This window comes from Lates calcarifer, linkage group LG10 (assembly GCF_001640805.2).
Source record: "Lates calcarifer isolate ASB-BC8 linkage group LG10, TLL_Latcal_v3, whole genome shotgun sequence".
NCBI classification, from domain to species: domain Eukaryota; kingdom Metazoa; phylum Chordata; class Actinopteri; family Centropomidae; genus Lates; species Lates calcarifer.
In genome coordinates this window covers 11,435,626-11,448,765 of record NC_066842.1, presented here as the reverse complement: position 1 = coordinate 11,448,765, position 13,140 = coordinate 11,435,626, and the positions used below count along the sequence as shown (strand labels likewise).

Here is a 13,140-nt window from a genome sequence, read left to right as displayed (position 1 = left end):
AGCTTAATTCTGGCCACATGGTTTATTCATGTGGCGACCGCTGATATCACGACTCTCATAAATCACGCAGTGCGGCATGCTGGACGTCCACGCGCTCGGGCAGGGCTCACTAATCTCAACACCATCTTTCATCTGAATAACCTTGCCTTACCGCAGGGCAGGCCAACACCAGACACAGCCCATTGGAGGGAGGCTCTCCTCGTACTTTTTATTTCCCTCACTCTGGGCACAAAGACTTTTCTGCAGCCTGTCGGAGCAGACAAACACTGTCCTGTGCGCTCCCAGGCAGGCGTCTGCCCACTCTCAACCACAGGCAATAATGAGAAATTGCTTCATGGACATCAGAGGAACTAATCTAGTCTAACGTTAGCTTTATGAATGTAGAATCAGACACACAAGGGAGGGGAGCAGCGGAGCCGGTCGAGCCATCTGTTCAGAAGAGGTTCAAAGAAAGAGCAGAAAATTTGAAACTAATATGAGTAAACATGATCATCAAATATAGATAATAGAATAGAGCATATAGCAACTTTGCCCTGATTTCTCTCATGTTTTTTCCACTGTCAAACACTATCAATTTTTCTGTAATTAATTGGATTTGGGTTTTTATTCACATAACAGGGACAGGATCTACAATCATAAACATGTCACCAATTACCAGCTTTAGGCCTACATTTTTCGTAAGAAAACTAATTAGTGAAACAACGCCACTTAATGAACTGAAAAAACAATGTGCCTGATGTCACATAGCACTGCCTGCTGCTTAGAATAGTCACCATATTTCACCACATGCTTCTAATAACAAACCCCAGGCATCACATTGACAGCCAAATGTGTTGCAATGCCCTCTGCGCTACGTCTGTCCTCTCTCCATGGCCTGGCTCTGGCCTCCCGCCGCCGCCAGTTGGAGACACCAGCCAGGCTCCTCCCCACACCAGTAAAGGCTCTCCCTCCCCACACAGACAATTAACCACCCTGTGACTGATTGCGAGTAATGAGAGCTGCTGGAGAACAGTTGGACATCTTAGGACAAATTAATGTGTGAATATGAGCCTGTTGAACCTTCTGCTCTCTCCCACCAGGATAATTTTTAGTGGAGAACAAAACTGAACACCTCTATTACTCCTCGGCTCTCCGGTCAAGGAAGCACAATCACACAATCGTGCATACTAAGCAGGCCAGACAGCTAGCGCTGTATTTTATAAAGTTACAGCTTGCACAGAACTAGGGCTGAACTCAGCAGAGGTATGGTGTGGACAGAAAAACAAATGAAAAAAGGTGGAGGGAAGAAGGCACTGAGCAGGCAAGTAGGGACGCTAGCTGAGCAGCTCGCCATGAAATGCTGAAACAACAGCACGGCTGCCAGGGCAATTTTACACCCCAATAGTTTCACACCTCAGCCACCAACCCCTTCCAACTCTGAACCTTGTGTCTTCTTTGTGTCTTCATTTATTTTGTGTCAGTGTCCAAGATGTGAGAAGCCAAGCAGTGAGAAACTCGTCCCAAATGTCGCAGGGTAAGCGGTGTGTGAAGCAGACGAGGGGAAGGAGGAGGGGCGGGTGGTAGAAAAGAGAAAAGCCACTGCGCCTGGATGCACCTTGCTTTCTGAGCAGACAATCCTCTGAGATCTCACAGGGGGGGTACTGAACTTCACAGTCACCTTACACTTAGGAAAACATATGACATATAAATATATACCGATTATTGCATGCACTGCAGTGGTGGGCTAAGTATTCAGATCCTTTCCACCACCAATACATTAATGTAAAAATACTCCATTACCAGTTAGAGTACTGCATTCAAAATCCTACTTAAGTAAAAGTACAGACATATTATCAGCAGAATGTACTTGAAGCAGTCAAATGGCCCATGTGACTGATATGATGATATATCACTGTATGTGACATTATTAGATAGATTTACATTAAGCATCATTTTACTGGTGTAGCTGGCTGAGGTGGATCTCATCTTAATTACTTTATATTACAGTTAAGTAGTGTAGCAGTGTTTCCCAATTTAGAGGTCAAGGCCCCTCCAAATGATCGCAACATTAATGGGAGGGGAACAAAGAAAAAACTAAATTCTTTCACATGTTGTGTTCATTTTTGAAGTCTTCTCCAGTCTTTGATTTGTTGTGAAACATTTGATAATTTGAACAACTACTGAAATTAAACCATGTGAGAGATTTAGAAGGAAAATGTCCTTCTGGTGGAACTGGCAACACCTCACAGAAACATGACAAGGATTCATAATATTCACAATAAAGAGCGATGTAGGCATTTTCTATATAAGGTCATCAGTCAAAAAGGTTGGAACCACCAGTTGAATCTTTAGCAATGTGTTGTATCTTATGAGCTTATCATATATTCCTTTATGTAAACGAGTAAAAAGTACAACATTTCCCTTTGAAACAGTGGAAATAGCAGTGGAGTAGAAGTATAAAGCAGCAGAAATACTAAATTACAAGTACCTAAGAAGTTGAGTAAATGTATTAAGTTCCTCCCAATTGCTGATGTACTGTAGTTTTTGGTATTTTAATTAGTTAAGTGCAGGCCAAACTTCACTCCTAATTCACAGATATTAAAGAAGCTGGGATCTCTCATGAATGTGTGTAAGTTTTATTTAAGTGATTTTTTTTAATGAAAATAACCAATTAAAGTAAAAGATTAATTCTTTATGTTCCACTAAAAGCTATATCTCCCACTTACCTCTCTAGATCAATGGTTTACTCCCCCTGCTAGTGTAGCACATTAACCTTCTGTATCACTAGTCAATGACTGAAAGAGGAATGACTTACCATCATGATTATTAAATCTGAAAATGTGCTCCTGCAGCATGTTAAACCTGCCCATCGTGCAACCAGGTGATCTCAATTTGGAGAAATGAAAGCTCCATCAACTGGATTTGCATTAAAGATGTATGCCCAATTTTTGCCACCATGACCTTTTAAATGTCCTTGAATCCACTTGAGCAAAAATACGCCTACTTAGGCTGAATGCATTAAAAAAAATGAACAAAAGAGAAGAGAGTGTGTGGCTCTGTTCAGCCTTCCTGATGAATACAAGAAGAAGATGCCTATTTTCATCGCTGCTTGTACAATCATTAGGACACAGAATATAACCGCTGGGCTGAAGAAACAATGGACTGAAATGTATTCTTTATAAATCATCTGCTTCATTAGAGGTTCACATTGTTAAAACTCATCCTGTATCTCTGTTTCTCTGTAGTCTATAATACTAGCATGTAATTGCATCATATATCACAATTGTGTAGATATCACCATCATGCAATTCAACATGCAAACTATACAGTATGCCTCAACTACAGTGCAAACAATATTAACATATGCATCATATGTACTATTTGAAATTAATGATAATGATGATGCTCTGCTATCTCAGCATACACTGATTTGTGCTATATATACAAACACTCCAACAAACCAATTCAAAATGAGAATTGCTGTAAATTCTGCCACATCTCCACTACGCCCTCACAACCTTTACTTGCTACACTTTCAGCCTCTACTCCATTATTCTCTTCACTCTCCCATGGCCGTGCCAGGCACGACTGCCTGATGCTGGGTGCTGGGGGTGCCACGTATTTGTGCCCTGACCTTCTGCTCTCTGGACAGGTCTGAGTGTGAAAGCATCGCCTGTGAGGGGCCAAAGGAGACGGGACACTCGGCCGGCTTGTGCATTATTCATGAGTCGCCCCTGTTGAGTGGGCAGTTATTCAGCATCCAAATCCCAGATGTGGTTCAATCTGTGCTCCATTCACTGTCCTGACTGCTGGCCATTGATCACAAGCAAGGTACCCGGGTGCTGAATAAGCGCAGGGGCTTTATGTTATAGGGCTCAAAGCTCCTCACTGATAACACAAAGATCCATCACTAGACACTGGAAACGATCCAGAGTTCGCTCACTAGAACTGATCGGATAGGCTGAGTGGAGATGCATCTACAACATTTATTAAACAGGAGTAGCACAGCATGTGGCTGAGATGTGGTAGTAATATGTTTTCTGTCAGTTAGCCACGCGATGTGAAAATAGAGCTGAGTGTATGCAAGTAAGCATTTCTGTGTCCGAGTCAAATTTCACTTCCACGGAAATCAGATGCACTGTGATTACATACACACCTATATATATATATATATATATATATATATATATATATATATATATATATATATATATGTGTGTGTGTGTGTGTGTGTGTGTGTGTGTGTGTGTGTGTGTATATATATACACACACCAAGATACACACATACACAGAAACAGAGAGAGAAATAAATACTACGATGAGGTCCCTCTGTGAAAGGTGCCAGAGGCAAAGTATCACTCTCTAATAGGCATCACACTATTAATGGACAGTTGTGCACGGTGAATCATTTGTCCACTTTAATCATCAATCACATATAGGCAGCCAAATGTGGCATGACCACAATTCTTCCCTTCCCATCTGCATTTGTCAGGATGATGATCATTCATCATTGACCATTACTGTATAATATGAAATGTGAATAATAATTACCATGTCAGCTAACCTACTGAGATACACAGGACTCACTGTGGCACTTATTGAAACACCTATGTAACAATCTTGTGGTCTCAAGAGAGCTCATGTTCAGGTCAGTGGTTCTCGCTAATTACACACTCTTTAAAGATCAGTGTTAAACTTTGTCAGGCTTTTCCAAATTAATTTTACCTTTCAAAGAGAGCTCACACATTATGCTGAGAAATATTTCAGATAGTTAAACCTCTGTTTAAAGAGGAAAGGAGATTTATTGGGATTTTTTTTATTTATCAAATATTAAAAATGGCCTCATTCTTTGACCTGTGAATCATCTTGTACATAACATTTCATGGGACCTTCATAAAATGAATCACATCCATTTTAACGGATTTTCTCGAACATTTTAAAAACACTTTCAGTGCCTCTCAGTACCTTTTTGATGCCATCAAATTAACATTAAATACTAAATCAGAGCATGTCTCTGAGAGGAACATATTTCAATTCTCTACTTTTGCTCAACAGCCTCAGTTCTGCAGAAGAAAAGACTAGCCACAATTTAAGAGGCTCACTAAATATCTTTGGTTTCTCTGCAGTCTAAATAAGTAATTAAGTCCTTTTTAAACTCCACAGTAATTAGTAATAAAAGCCAGTTCAACTCATCTGCGAATGTAAAGCAGTGAATAAACTATGCGTAAAAAGCATATGCCTGAGATGAAGAGTGGATTTTTGCTGTCTAAGGCGTAATGATGAATAATAGCCTTATCAACAAAGCACAACACATCCCAACACGCTGAGATCTTATCACCGCTCATTTCCTCAGCTCATGTATTTCCTGTATCTCCGGTGGAAAATGTGTCGTGTGGTTCCCCGCACTACAACTGACAGCCTAGTCATGTCAAAAGACTCTGGCTTTATGGCAGCGGTCCTTTCACAAGACAGGGAAGAGGAAAGTGGCAGGTGTAAGCAGATGCATCAGCAGTATTTGCAAAAAGTCACCAGATTCCCACAAGGGACATGCTTGTCATTAAAACAAACAAGAAAAGAACTGATGAGTGCATTAATCAGTGCGCGGCCAAGCATTGGCGGTGCGCTGTAGTCCGTGGCGTTTCTCCCCAGGAGCGGCTGCACCTGTGGGAGGAAGGGGCGAGGGGGATTAACACAGCTCCAGGCCGGAGCTCCTGTATCTGAAATCTGCCTGAGCTCATCGTTTCTGCTCCTCGCTAAGAGGCTGTGGCTGGACATCAGGCTCAGGCAATCTATTCCCCTGCAGACTGTTGGCTGACTGACATCAATGCCGTGCATTGTCGAATTATTAATTAAATGCATGCAGGCATAATCAGATGCAGACATGGTTAGACCTTTGGGACGGCTAACATAGAATTGAAGTGGAATCTAAATTGCAGATTTCTTCTTATTTTCAATGCCAGCCAGCTATGCTGTTTTAGGAGCCTTAAAAATTTAGCATCACTTTGCACTTGTTTAACTTTGTTGTGATGCAAAACATGCAAGGCCATGACTTTTCTCAACAACCTAGACTCATAAGAAAACAAAATACATGACAAAAAGGACTTAAACAGGCCTGTGTCTTCAGTTTACAGATAGATAATATAGTGTAGATTGCGGCATAACTATGTTTACATAGGCAAATAAGAGATAAGATGTGGGTGTACGCTGTGTTATATTGTTTTCATTCCCTCTCCAAAGACGTGGGAAATGTAAATGCCACAGTTTTCAAAAGTAAAGCAAAGTCCAGGTCTTGCCTCCATATATTTCATTAACTTTTGTTAATGTAGTTGCTATGGCTCCAGGGTATTTGCTCAATGCTCAATGCACTTTTGCTGAAATAATAAGATCTATCAGTCAGCACGAAGCAAAAACAGCTTAATTTGCAGAATAAAGGTCATTGGAGCTGTTACTTTTGAGGGGCCCTGACAGTGTTCAAAACAAGAAAACTCCAGAAGAAATTCTGCCTCGGAATATTACAGTAAACCAAGGTGTTCACATGTAGTTCTTGACATCAGTGTCAGGTTTATAACGCTGAGCTGACTATTGTGATTTGCCCTTGTGAACTGGACCCACTCATTATCCCACAACACACTCAATGCTCTGTATATACCAATCCGCTGCTGGTGACTGCTTGCACTGCCAACGGCATACTGTATCTGACCTGTGGGGGAAAACTACTTTTCAGCATATGCATTGATGAGTGTTTCCAAATACTTCAACCCACATGTGACTGAGAGATTATTGAGCTCACTTGAGTCCGAACCAGCTACTAATCAAGTTAATTGCATTTATTGAATAATTAAAGAATGAATTAGTGTGTCCTCTAAATCACACAGAAATGTAAATTGTACTTACACTATTATCTCATATATTCTTTCATTATGTCTAATTTACATTGTGAATGGGTATGTAAAATCAAATTCCTACCATGGAAAGCAATTGCTACCTGGTTGCCAAAGGAATGTGTCCTTGTGAAGTGAGAAAGCTGTCAGCCTTCCACAGCCACATACATTCATTAATCAGCACTAATTAAATGTATTGATTGGGCCAAACATCAAGATTTGCAGTTAAAAGGGTTTACTAGACTGTAAAAGCACACACAACAAAGAAACACTACCAAATGCACAAGCCACTCGTGTGCCCTTGAAGGACCAGTCGCTTTGGAGGAGCTCAGAAAATGAGACAAATTTGCGTCTGCTCACTTCTCATTAAACAACGTCAGATTTCGCAGCATCTCGCTGGCAAAATGTCGTCCTTGGCTTTACAGAGAGCTGAAGCCACTGAAGCTGAACTGAGTGTCAATTTGTTTTCTGGCAGCATGACCTCTCAAAAAAGTTGTATGAAAGCACAGCTTGAACCAAGCACCAGCCCTGAAGGACCACCAGATTTGTATACAACAAGAACAACAACCCACAGATCATATGTTTTAGTGAACACCCGCTTTATTAGAGAGGGAGCTAACTGTGAAGCTCACTGAACATGTTATAGTACTACGTGATATATACCGACAGACTGAAGCTATTTTATGTGAGTCCAGTAAAAAAAACAAAGCCTATACAAATTCATATAAAAATTGTTATTTCTGTTCAGAATTTTCCACATAACTGTAAATAAAAGTTTTGTAAATGTGCATAATAATAGGATGAAATAACTTCATAAGCTCACTGACTTGATAATGCTGTCAAAGGAAAATCATGTTTGTCCAAATTTGATGATTTTGAGTTTATCAGATAAACTGAAGGATTAAGAAAAATCTACTTCTTGCTAAATAAAACATTTAAAAACTCACTGGATTGGCTGAAAAAAAAGCAGCAGAACAAGGCAGTTTCTCTATGTTCATAGGAAGTTGACATTTTGGAGATACACGGTTTTCACAGGACAGTGTGGATTCAGACCATTTGTTTTACAGCCTAAATTACAGCTACATGGAAGTCATTAAGGGAGGAAAATGAAGACGTGAAAGACGTTAGTCCACATTTTCTGTCATTCTGAGGGGTCATACCATCCAAAGTCACAGCTGGCTTTGTTTGTTGCTTCACTTGATTTGATTATGAAACTGATCATCTAACTTCTTAATACAGAGCAAACATGAGTGTGGATGATGTGAATTATTTATTTGTGAATGCAAACATACCCTGTTTATGTGGTTCTCCAGGGAAAAAAGAGTGCAGAATGTTAAATGTTAAGTGTGAAGTGATAATACATATATATATATATATATATATATATGTATATATATATATATATATATATATATATATATATATATGTATATATATATATGTATGTATGTATGTACACACACATACACACATAAAAAAACAAGACTTAAAGAAAACACAGAGCTTCATTACTGAAAACATGATGTCTCAGCATACTCGAAGTGTCAGTCTCCGGGTCAAAATAAAACCTGCACTGCTGTGGTGCCAAGATGCATTTATTATAAATGACTTTATGACAAATTGCTATAATGCAGGGAGCCCATGCTTCAGTGTATGCAGCTCCCAACAGGGAAAAACAACGGTAGCTACTGTAAGGATCCAGTTGTTTCAAATGGGAGAGTGTATGAGTGCATGTGAGTGAATGCATATGTGTGTGAGTGCATCTAATGTGTCTGCCAGTGATTTGATAAAAATCATTCATTTTACAAAAGAGCTTCTTGGTCTGTTTATTTTTCCACAAAGGAAATCAACAGCAGTAATGATTTCATTATTAAACCATGGTGCAGATCTGCTCATTGACTAATAGACTAATGCAAGTTTAATCAGCTTCCTTAGCTTGCACTCTGTTGTCATCTAGTGGCTCAAAAGTGACATAACATTCCCACATGTGATCTTTATTCTAGGGCTGAATCAGAAATATTCATCACTGCTACTGGATTCACTCCTCATCCTTGACTTTGAAGGACAAACCATTATCTTAAATCCTCCTTCAAGAAATTCATCAAAGCTAAAAAACACACTGAATTTAATGCAGGCGACACTTAAACTGATGTCAATGTCAAATGTAATATTTAACAGGAGCCCAGAAAGATGAAAGATGAGAACAGCTATAGTCTTCAAACTTATCAGAAACAAGGGAAACCATCAGCAGAAATGCTCAAAACTTATACTGAAGCAGATCAAACCAGCTGCTTATGCATCCTGTAACACGCTTCTAAATCATTAGCATTCATTGCATTAGGCTACAACAGGCTTTTAAATCACTGTACCCTCAAACTAATAGTTTTCCTGGCAGAACATACAGGCTAGGAGCCATGTTTTTAAAAAAAACAATACATAGCTGCAGTAGATTATAAAACTCTCGGGGATGATACAGCCCTTTTCTTTGGCACAGCACGGCACATTTCCACGGGATAGACTCGCCAATAGCCTAATTAAATAGAAAGCACAATTTGTCACATCAAGCAGCCGACAGCAGCGCTCTCCAAATGCCAGAGGACTGCGCCCCAAGTTACTGCGGGCCGCTTCAACAACACAAACAAGAACACAACAAAACCAATTTGTCTCTTTTAACAAACATCTGCAAAGCTTGTTTATCACCGCAGATACAGTCGGTGGTTATGACCTGCCCGCTGCGGCATCATTAGCATCTTCTGCCGATTAAATCAAGCCCCCCTCCCCTCCTTCCTCCATTTTTTTCGATTTACTGGGAAAGCGTTTGAACTCACCCGTCAGGAGACTTGCGGCTTCAAAGTTATCGCCCTTAACCAAAACAGAATTCAACGGGTCCAAGGTGCAACACGGGCTTCCATCTTTAATTGGCGAGAAACTCAAACAAAAAAACGCAGGTAGGTATGAGCAGGTAGTTCAAACCGGCATTTTTATTTTTAACAACACGGCGACCAGGCAGGAGTCAGGTGTTAGGCGCGAGGAACCGCGGCTCCACTTCCTCCCTCTTCTCTCTCCTCTCCTTCACTGGGTGAAGCGCGGCCCACTTTAAACTCCCGTGACGTCATGGGCGCTGATGCTGATGCTCCCCCCCTCCTTCCCTCCCTCCGCCCAATACAACCGCCCACCCCTGACCATACACACTTTCATACACACACACACACACACACTGTCATCGCTTCAAAAAAAAAAAAAAACTCTACAACATTACCACAACAGCTTGAAAGACGTCTTTAACAGGTACAAAACCTGTAGGATAACTTTAAAAATTAAAAATTTATATTTTGTCTTTCCAGGTCTGTAAGGACTATCTATCTGCTTTCCATGCCCAGCTGCAACATTCAAAATTATATAAGGTGAACGTGGGTAAATTGCCCGGAACAGCATAATTATTATAATTAGATTCTATATTTTTCTGCAAGGGTGAACACTTCAGTTCTCCTCTGAACCACGAAAAAAAAGATCAGGTAGAATAAGGTTTTCCCTCAGTATTCAGGTGATTGTTGAAAATCCACCTGTACTGACATTTCCTCACCTGTCTGTGACAGATTTGGTGCTCCAGTTTAGATAGGGAGTCAACTAATGATGGATCGCAGAAAGTCTTTTCAGTTGTGAACCTGAGCGAGATTTCTAATCTGGTTCAGGCGTCGCTACCTGTCATTAGTGTAAGATAACGCCTTACAACCCTGATGTTTTCGAGGACAGGAAACCTTGTGCTGTTTCTTACAGTGACATTTAACAGAGGTATGTTTCCCAGTGGAAGGTCAAAAGGTGTTGCGCATAGGAGACAGACTTTTTAAGGACTTTTTAAGTGTGGTGATACTCAATAGTTTTCTTTTGGACAACAAACCCAGCAGTGTGTGACATATTCTTTCATTGCAATTAACATGGGCACTGTAGTTTATTTTGAGTCCATCCCACGCACACACAGTCCTGCTAATGTAAATACTCATTAGAGGACAGAATGCATATTAATCCACAGCTGAAAATAGTCCTCAACAAATGCACCATTTACTCCTGTTTCAGTAATATTTTCTGAAAACTACAGTGTCCACCTGTTTTAGAAAAGTACAGAATGTTTTAGAAAAAGAAGAACTCTATATTTGTGAGGCATTTTCTAAAGAGTTTATCTTCAGAGTGGACTTCAGAGTAAGGAAGTCAGAAAGAACAGAGAAGGAACAAAACATTTAATGGGATTTACTGACTATAAGAAAAATATTGAGTAGCAATAGACTTATCCTGAAATTGTGTGTCAGTGCAATATGTGGCAAATGCATGTTACAAGAAACAACTAAGAAGTGAAGCACAATGCAGACTGAAACCACTGTTATCCAAGGCTTAATTGATAAATACTCAGTATCCGACAACTGCACCCGTTCACCTCAGCTCTCAGCACGTAGTCATCTACACCACCAAGCAACACCTCTGCAGCCACTCAAATCTTGCTACTGGCCTCACCATCACACTCACACTGCTGAGCCACTCAGCCGCATCAGAAATATGCTTTTTAAAATGTTCTCACAACCCATTAGTTTCCAAGATATCAGAGAAGCATTAGGCTCTCTGTCTCAATTCTTCAGATGTTTCTCAGTGATAAAGTCTGATGCAAAATACCCCAAAATTCCTGAAATGATGACTAGAAGTCTCTTATGTAATCCCCTCTGTTAAATATATGCCAAAAGGGTTGATATCTAACTTTGCAGTAGTTACCTAATCAATTATCTTGATTCAATTGCAATTAAGTATGGGAACATGACCCAGTAGAGCAGGGAACACTCAGTTCATTTACCAAAACTACACTGTAAAATATTCCATAACAAACTCAACTCCAGCATTTAAAATACTATATAAGTCAAGTATGTGAGTATTATCAGCAAAAAGTATTTAAGTATCAAAAGTAAAAGTACTCATTATGCAGATGGCATTATTTCAATGCTCTAGCTAATGGTAATTTTCTATTATCAATTAATCCGCTAATTATTTTCTCCATTAATCAATCATTAGGTTTGTAAGATGCCAGAAAATTGTATAAAATGTCCATCACATTTTCCCAGAGCTCACGATGACATGTTCAAATGGCTTTTCTACTCCACCATGTGGTCCAAAACCACAATCTTTTCAGTTTACTGCAATTTAAGACAAAGAAAAGCAGCAAATCCTCACATCTGAAAAATCCATTTCATGTTATATGGTCTTTATATGTTCTGTATTTAGATTTCTTAATTTGGGAGGTAACTAGTATCTAAAGCAGTAACTATGGAGAAGAAAGTACAATATGGCATGAAATAGAAATACTCAAGTGAAGTAAAAGTACCTTAAATATGTACTGAAACACAGTAAATGTACTCAGTCATTTTTCTCTACAGGCACTCTCAGGTGGCTGCTGTCTGTGTGTGTGTGTGTGTGTGTGTATTTGTCATGAACTTCTGCAGTTATCCATCTATTTATATCCCCTAAACTAAACCTGCAGTGTTCCCGGTGGTGTATCCCACTTGTGTGCAAGTTCATGTCTCAATCATTTACAAGTACTTGTTCTGCCTGAGTTCAGCTGAGTGTTGGACTTTTTGTTTTCCCGTACTTTATCAGAAATGTGTTTAGCAGTCACATTCAGTGCATGCAGTCCTCTTGTCTGCTGCTTTTGGCCCAGCTCCAGATGAACTACATGTGCCCATAAGTAAAAGAAGACACGGTTGCCTTTGCCTCTGTATTAGCTTGCTGAGTTATCTTACTCAAACAGAAAGACACAGCTCCACCTTCCCATCGCCACTGGCTAAAGGGACATTATGTTCAGTATGAAACATGAAAATCCATTACACCACTCAAGGATTGGCAAACAAATTCTTTAAAAAAAAAAAAAAAAATCCTCCCCCGAAGTTATTTGTTTTCTTCCCTCCCTGGTTTCTCCTTTGTTTTCTGTTGATCCTTCTAATGCATAGCTTCTTATATAATCTTTTAAGATTTCCCTCCATCCATTCTAGCCAATAACATATACTTCTTGAGGTTTATTTTAAACATTTAGATTACAAAGGAATATAGGAAAGTGAAATTAAGAAGCCAGATTTAGTCTCCACCTGAACAGACAAGGTGAAAGAAACAATGCTATGAATTTAATTCTAAAAAAAAAAAAAAAAAAAAAAAAAAAACAAGACTAAATTCACAGTATTATTAATATTCAGTATTAGATTTAGTCCATGTGGTTCAGGTGATTACCTTGACTGTGAATTTAAGAAGG

The 13,140-nt window shown here is 39.6% G+C and overlaps 1 protein-coding gene across 1 annotated transcript in view; it reads right to left on the bottom strand.

Moving 5' to 3' along the window:
- megf11 (multiple EGF-like-domains 11) overlaps nt 1–9,919 on the bottom strand; it is a 70,124-nt gene extending 60,205 nt beyond the window's left edge. The window contains 1 exon segment of the mRNA XM_051073349.1: nt 9,689–9,919. The gene's annotated coding sequence lies outside the window, so the exon portion shown is untranslated.
- Between the last annotated feature and the right edge of the window lie 3,221 nt (nt 9,920–13,140).